Here is a 7,438-nt window from a genome sequence, read left to right as displayed (position 1 = left end):
TAATGATATATTTATCCATATGACTAAGTAATGATGCCTCTCACTTCCATCAGACTAGCATCTCCATTAAGGAAGGAACGACGAGGGCTTACTCCAGCAGGGTACAGTGCCTGGCTCAAGTAAGAACTCAATTAATATTAGTTGAATGAACAGATGTACAGTCTTTTCTTGAATGGAAAATTAATTGCCCTGTAATATTCCTTTGTTGGACTGTACCTAGAAACACTGGAGTCTGGCATTGCAAGATGCATTTTGCAGTTGTGACTTACAATGATGATTGTCTAAGTCTGTTCCAGCTACTATAAAATTACCAGAAATTTAGAAGGCCGGGGACGGCAGCTCATGCCTATAATCCCAGCACTTTGGGAGGTTGAACCAGAAGGATTGCTTGAAGCCAAGAGTTGGAAGCCAGTCCAGGCAACACGCAAGATCCTATGTCTACAAAAAAATGTTTGAAAAATTAGCCAGACGTGGTGGTACGCCCAGAAGCAGGGTATGCACCAGCTATTCAGGAGGCTGAGGAGGGAGGATTGGTTGAGTCCTAGAGTTTGGAGGCTGTGGTGAGCTATGATAACGCCACCACACTCCAGCCTGCATGACAGAGATTCTATCTATAAAAAATAATAAGTAAGTAAATAAAGGAAATTAAGAAAACATTTCTAGCAAGCATTACTACGAAAGATGATTTGGTGCTGGAATAGATGTATTCATTCAAATGAATTTTATTGAGTATCTAATATGTTCAGTATGCCTAGGCACTGGGGATGGAGCAAGAAATCAAGCAGATCAAAACCCCTGACCTAATAGAGTTTTAATTCAAGTGGATAAGAATCTTGTTCAATTTTTTCTTAAGTGTCAGATACATACATTTCTTTGTACCCCATGCTTTTCCTTTTAATTTGCAGTCATGTGAACACTTTTGTAAGTCTAAACTAAGCCATTTGTAAACCAGTCCACGTGTCATTCTCCTCCTGTTAGCCTGCAAGTCAAGTCTTCAATTCTTTCCACAGCCCCTGCAGCACTCAGCTCATTACTTAGAGCTCTCGGCACTCACGTGCAATCTGAACTCAAGCAATAGGCTGTGCGGGCTCCATGAAAAAAGAAAAAGAGAGCTCATGTTCCACCGAGTTTGATTCAGGACAAGGAAATCTAGAGGCCATTTGGATCAAGTGCGGAAACCTGTGGAGGAACCAGCCTCTAGCAAACATGAGAAAGTTACATGACTGACCCTTTTCTGTTTTTCTTGAGACAGGGTCTGTCTGTCTCCCAGGCTTACGTGCAGTGGCACAATCATGATCACTGCAGCCTCCATCTCCCAGGTTCTGGTGATCCTCTGACCTCAGCCTCCCAAGTAGCTGGGACCACACGTGTGTGCCACCACCCCCAGTCCCTTCTTATTCTTTTAAATTCCTCAGCAGGGCTCTCGTTGAAGTGACAGATGTCCCTCTTTGCCTTTGAATAGCTAGCTCGGCTTTGGAATTGCCTTTAGTGTTGCTTTTAGGTGCTGATGAGGACTCTGGGTGAGAACATTGGGCCTATTTTTTCAGGTCCATGGATCTCTCATCTCTTGAAATGAGTCCAGATCTCATTTCCTTCTTGCAGACCTGCCCCTTCTTCCCCTTTCTAGCTGGCAAAGAAGCAGTCTGCTTCTTCCAGGTTTCAGAAACTGCGGTCATTTGATGGTGCAATAAGTCAGCCTGTGTTTTGTTACAAGCAGCAGAAAGCTCCGGGGATCCTGCCTAGAAGGGAGCTGGGCCAAAAGATTGGGTTAAAAGGGGGTGGGAGGGGTAATCCGTTTGATCCAACTTCAAATCCCACCACTGACTCCTTTGAACAAGGGCTATCAAAGGAAGCCCTCTCCCAGCGAGCTGTGTGAAATTGGAGACTCCACTTACCTTCTGCCTCTTAAAATTAGGCAAGCCCTCCACACAGCAAGAGAGTAAGTGGCAAGCGTGCGGACAGCTCTTTCTGAGCTGGATGATTTAGTGAAGCAGCTGTGGGGGATACAGGAGGGGGGATTTAAAAGAAGGACCCAGTGGACTGAGGGAGGACTATTCACCCCCTGTTTGTAATGCTGGTATGAGCAATATTGGTTGAGAGGTGGAGGGAGGAGAGCTTGCTGTTTTTAAGGCTTTGAGCTTTTTTGCCATGGAGGCAGTGGGGAGCCTTTGAAGACAGGTTCTCCCACCCCATTTCCCACTCAGGGCCTGGGAAGGGACTTAGGCTAGTACAATGATCTGGGAACAGCCAATATCCAGTTGCTGTTTGGCTCTGCACTTCCAGGGAAATGTGAGCTGTCTGTTTCTCATTACTTTGCTCTTATCACATCAGGCTGTTCTTGTGGGGAAGCAGTTTCATTTCCAAGAAACCTGCTTTACTTCTCTTCCCTTGAAGTACTCCAAGCTCTTGCCTCCTCCCGCTTGCCTACCCCTCCCTCATCATCTCACCTTTTATTCCATCTGCTAGTGACCCAATTTCTTCCCCACCTGCGAACTAAGCTGCTACCAGCCCCGAGCTAGCACCAGAACTAGAAAATAAAAAGATTAAAGTTTGGTCAGTGACTGCAGCAGATGGTAAAATAAGACTCCCCTTCCTTGTGTTTCTAGGTTATTACTTTCTTGCCTATGGTGTTATCGAGACTGAGAACCTCAGCCCATTTTGTGGTCATAAACCAGAAACTTGGAGAAAGTACCCAGTATGTTTGCAGGTGGGACTTCTTGTAAAAGACACTTGGTAGCCCGTAGTCTGAAAGGCAGGACAAAGCAAATCACGTAGGTAAGTCCAGCCACCATGCTCCAACACCATCTCCTTCAGGACACGAAAGGGTAAGAACAGTCAAGTCCTCTACTGTCACACATGCTCCATGAGGACCTGGGGACCTTCTCAGCAGGAAGGACCAGCTGGATGGCTGCTTCTTGCTCAAGCGTCCCTCGGTGAGACCCAGTGTGGCCAGCATGGTGAAACCCTGTCTTGACTAAAAATACAAAATCAGTCAGGTGTGGTGGTGCGCGCCTGCAATCCCAGGTACTCAGGTGGCTGAGTCAGGAGAATCGCTTGAACCTGGGAGGCAGAGGTTGCCGTGAACTGGGATCGCACCACTGCACTCCAGCTTGGGCAACAGAGTGAGATTCCATAAAAAAAAAGCAAAACTCTATCTCAAAAAAAAAAAATTAAAGTAAAATTGTACCCAATAAATGTACACTTGGGGAGCCCCAAGTGCCTCTCTCCAAGTTCCTATCATGTGTACTTGCTTTTATTCTTACTTTCTTCTTTCTGTCTCTCACCTTTTATCTGCCCCTGCCTTTCTTCTATCATTCCCACCTTGTTAAAAAAAAAAAAAAAAAAAAAAAAAAAAAAAAAAAAAAAAAAAAAAAACAGAAAGAATGAATAAGGCCTACTATTTGATAGCACAATTGGGTGACGGGTGACTATGGCTGACAATAACAACTGTACCTTTTAAAATAATGAGTGTAATTGGATTGTTTATAACTCAAAGGATAAATGCTTGAGTTGATAGGTACCCCATTCTCCATGATGTGCTTTTTTCACATTACATGCCTGTAACAAAACATCTCATGTACACCATAAATATATAGACCTACTATGTATTCACAAATTTTTTTTAATGAAAATATCTTCCCTATCTTTTCCTAGAGTTTCACTCATGACTGTCATTGAAGGGTTCACTGAGTTCGGCATCAGCCAGGGTCCACTGAGATGTCCCTGCTCTTCAGCTTTGGGTCCACTGAGATGTCCCTGCTCTTCAGCTTTAAGGACGATCACTTCAATTCTACTCATGCTTATGCCCGGCCCTGTGAAGATTTGAAGTCCTCCTCAGGTTGTCTGTGAATTCCTGAAGAGGTAGATCCCTTTAGTCTACTCTGGCTCTGAACTCCTGCTTCCACTGAGCTAACCAACCATGAAGGTTGCTGGTTCTGTGCCTGCTATGCTACTTCTTTCTATGCCAGAATCACCAAGGATAAGAACCCGACACCTCCCTCAGTTTAAAAACAACTCTCCCCCCAGGCCCATGTATGTGAATAGATGAAGAGGTTCACATTGGAGAACCTCACACAGCTTCCAATTGCATACAGATATCCCTTTGTGTGAAATGGTCAAACCACACTTGCAGATTATTCATAGACTCCATGACCCCAGAAGCCCCAGCCTCACCCACTTCTCTGCCCCCGTTTCCTCTTTCCGTTTCTCTTCTTCACCAGCTTGTTTGTGGATAAGCCTTTGTAATGACAAAAGGGCCACCCATTTTAACAGATCTATCTTCCTTACAAGGCTGTTGTAAATATTGAATTTTTTTAAACTGTGATTTGAAAAATTATAGTTGTATACATTTATTGGGTACAATTTTACTTTAATTCTTTTATTTTTGAGATAGAGTTTTGCTTTTTTTTTTTTTGATGGAATCTCACTCTGTTGCCCAAGCTGGAGTGCAGTGGTGCGATCCCAGTTCACGGCAACCTCTGCCTCCCAGGTTCAAGCGATTCTCCTGACTCAGCCTCCTGAGTACCTGGGATTGCAGGCGCGCACCACCACACCTGACTGATTTTGTATTTTTAGTCAAGACAGGGTTTCACCATGTTGGCCACACTGGTCTCGAACTACTGACTTCAGGTGATCCACCCCTCTCAGCCTCCCAAAGTACTAGGATTACAGGCCTGAGCGACCACACCCACCCATTTTTACTTTAATTTTTAATTATAAAATATTTCAGGCATTTAGAAAAGTACCCTGGTATATTTTAAGATTTAACAGATTTAAATAAGATATAATGGATGCTAAAATGTTGCTATTTTTGCTTCAGGTCTCTCTTTCTTTCCCACCCCCAGCATTCCCCCCCACCAAACAAAAAAATAAAATGCTTTTCATGCAGCTAAAGCCTAGAGCCATCCCTTTCCTTCCCTCCCACCTCCTTTAGGATTAACCAGTATCCAAAAGTTATCATGTATCCAAGTTATCAGTATCCAAAAGTATCATGCATGTTTTTGTACTTTCATTATATATAAATGTTTCCATAAACAACATACAGTATTGTTTGGGGCATTTAAAAGTATTTGCTTAAACGGTGTATCATAGTGGATGCTGAGAATGAGCTTTACGAGCAAGAACAACATCATCTTACTCGGTTTCCATTTCTTACAATCTCAGCCTTGAGCCCAGTGGCCCAACATCTTGTAGGTACTCCATAAATATCTTCTGAATACACTGCATTACTTCGTAGTGCATCCAAATCATCAATAATAAAGCATGCCAAATTAAGAAGTGACCCAAGATAGGCAGTTATTTATATACTTTTCAATTTTTGGCCAAAGAAATTTCAATAACTATGAATAACTGTTCCCATATAGGTACATTCTTTCAGAGATTAAGCGGGGGCTTTATAAATGCCTCACTAAGAAAACTTCTATTCACAAGGCCCAATGCGTCTCCTTCTACATGGCCCTCATTCAATGAGATCCCCTGAGACTGAAGTTCTTAGCCCATATCCTCCTATTCCCCAAACTGCTGACTTCATGGATGAGTACAGCCTCTCCTCTCCTCCTACCCTGAGTTCATCCCCTCAAATGCCAAGAAGACTATTTGATGTTACTACCTCTGGAGCAGCCAAGGACACCAGCTGTCATTCAGTAATGGGTAGGGCTCACTTCCCTATGGTATTATTTATTCATCCAGACTGTGAGAAGCAGAATCCTTCAGACTCTTGGCTGCAATTCCCTGTGAGGCAGAAACCGCACCCAAGGCAATGGTGCTGGGAGCTGCTGTAACCTCTCCTTACTCTGATCTTCAGTAGAGGGACTATATCATTTATCTTCTAAACTCTTACAACTTGGGAGTAAAGATGGAGCCATTAATGACTATGCCAGGTTAATAGACATCAATAAAGACCACTTTTGGCAAATCAGGATGTATGATCACCCTAAAACAGCAATCCTGTGTCAAAGCTGATCACAGTATCCCTTCTTATAAGGTGCCTCAAGTGATATACCATCCAGAGCCTCAGGAAATAATCCCCTCAGTCCCTCTTCCAGGATAGGTCTAATGATGGACGAGTTCATTCTCTTATGGCAGCATGTGAAGACCTAATCCTAATATTGTTAAGTTTGGGGAGAAGGGACAGCTTTTTAGCAGAGAGAGTAATTAAACTCACTTCCCGTTTCTTTTTTCTTTCTCCACTAGGATGAAATTAGAGCCAACTCTTCCCTCCCAGTCCTCTGAAAGTTTGCAGAGAAATGACAACATATGTCAGACAAGTATAAATCAGAGGAGAAAAAAAATAAGACCATGGATGAAAACTGTGACTCTGAAGCAGAGTTTATTTGGCATCAACACTAGTGTTTACTGGGTGACCATATGGTTGCATGAATAAGAGCTTTAATATTAGATAAATCTGTTTGAGTTTCAGCTTCACCAGTATCTTCATAAGACCTTAGACAAATTCACACCTATCATCCTATTACTTTGGAAGGCCAAGGCGGGAGGGTTGCTTGAGCTCAGGAGATTGAGACCAGCCTGTGCAACATAGCAAGATCTCATCTCTATGACAAAATTTTAAAAATTAGCCAGGCATGGTGGCACATGCCTGTAGTCCCAGCTACTAAGGAGGCTGAGGCGGGAGGATCTCTTGAGCCTGGAATATCAAGGCTGCAGTGAGTTGTGATTGTGCCACTACACTAGGTGACAGTGCAAGACCATGTCTCAAAAACAAAAACAAAAACAAAAAAGAAATAAAAGAACTGAAGGGGAGAGAAATGCAGTCACACGTGGGTCTAAAAAAAAATTGTAGGAGAACACAGAAAGTGAGGGAAAAGTAATATTGAAATAGAAATCAAATAATAACTTTTTCAGAACTTAAGAGTGACTTCAATTCTTACATTAAAAGAGCATTTCTAGCACTGAAAAGAACAATAAAATTCTCCTACATATACTACAGGGAAGTAACAAAATATGAAAAGCAAAGAGAAAGCATCCATATCACCTAGAGGAAAGAGATTACTCACAAAAGAATGACCATTACACAGAAAAGTCTCTCCATTAGTTATAATAGATGCCAGAAAACAGTGGAGTGATTTCTGCAAAGAGCTAAGGAAAAATATTTGCCCATCTAGATTTCTACACTCAAATTCTCAGAAAAAAAATAGGTTGCCATGGACCAGCAACCTCGTTTTCCAGGACCCCTATCTGTAGCAGAGAACTATTTTCTTTCTTTTGCTGATTAAATTTCCACTCTTAACCTCATTCATTGTGTGTCTGCATCCTTGATCTCCGTGGCTGTGAGACAACAAACCTCAGGTATTACCCCAGACAATGAGACCACTTCAACAGGAGACTGGTAAAAAAAGAGACAATCAAGGAATGGACAATTGTTGATGACGTGTGCTAATTAAATAAATAACGCTTTATCATATCCACTTTATAAATGAGA

At 42.5% G+C, this 7,438-nt stretch overlaps 1 long non-coding RNA gene across 1 annotated transcript; it reads left to right on the top strand.

Moving 5' to 3' along the window:
- Nucleotides 1-1,718: 1,718 nt before the first annotated feature.
- Nucleotides 1,719-6,486, top strand: LOC116552644. The gene is made up of 3 exons (XR_004269478.1): nucleotides 1,719-2,077; nucleotides 2,607-2,775; nucleotides 6,193-6,486. It is a non-coding gene; the product is annotated as an uncharacterized LOC116552644 (long non-coding RNA).
- The last annotated feature ends 952 nt before the right edge of the window (nucleotides 6,487-7,438 follow it).

Source organism: Sapajus apella, unplaced genomic scaffold (genome assembly GCF_009761245.1).
Source record: "Sapajus apella isolate SASKATOON/1434 unplaced genomic scaffold, GSC_monkey_1.0 scaffold12, whole genome shotgun sequence".
NCBI lineage: Eukaryota > Metazoa > Chordata > Mammalia > Primates > Cebidae > Sapajus > Sapajus apella.
The sequence above is the reverse complement of the archived record's forward strand: the minus strand, read 5'-3'. Positions and strand labels throughout refer to the sequence as shown.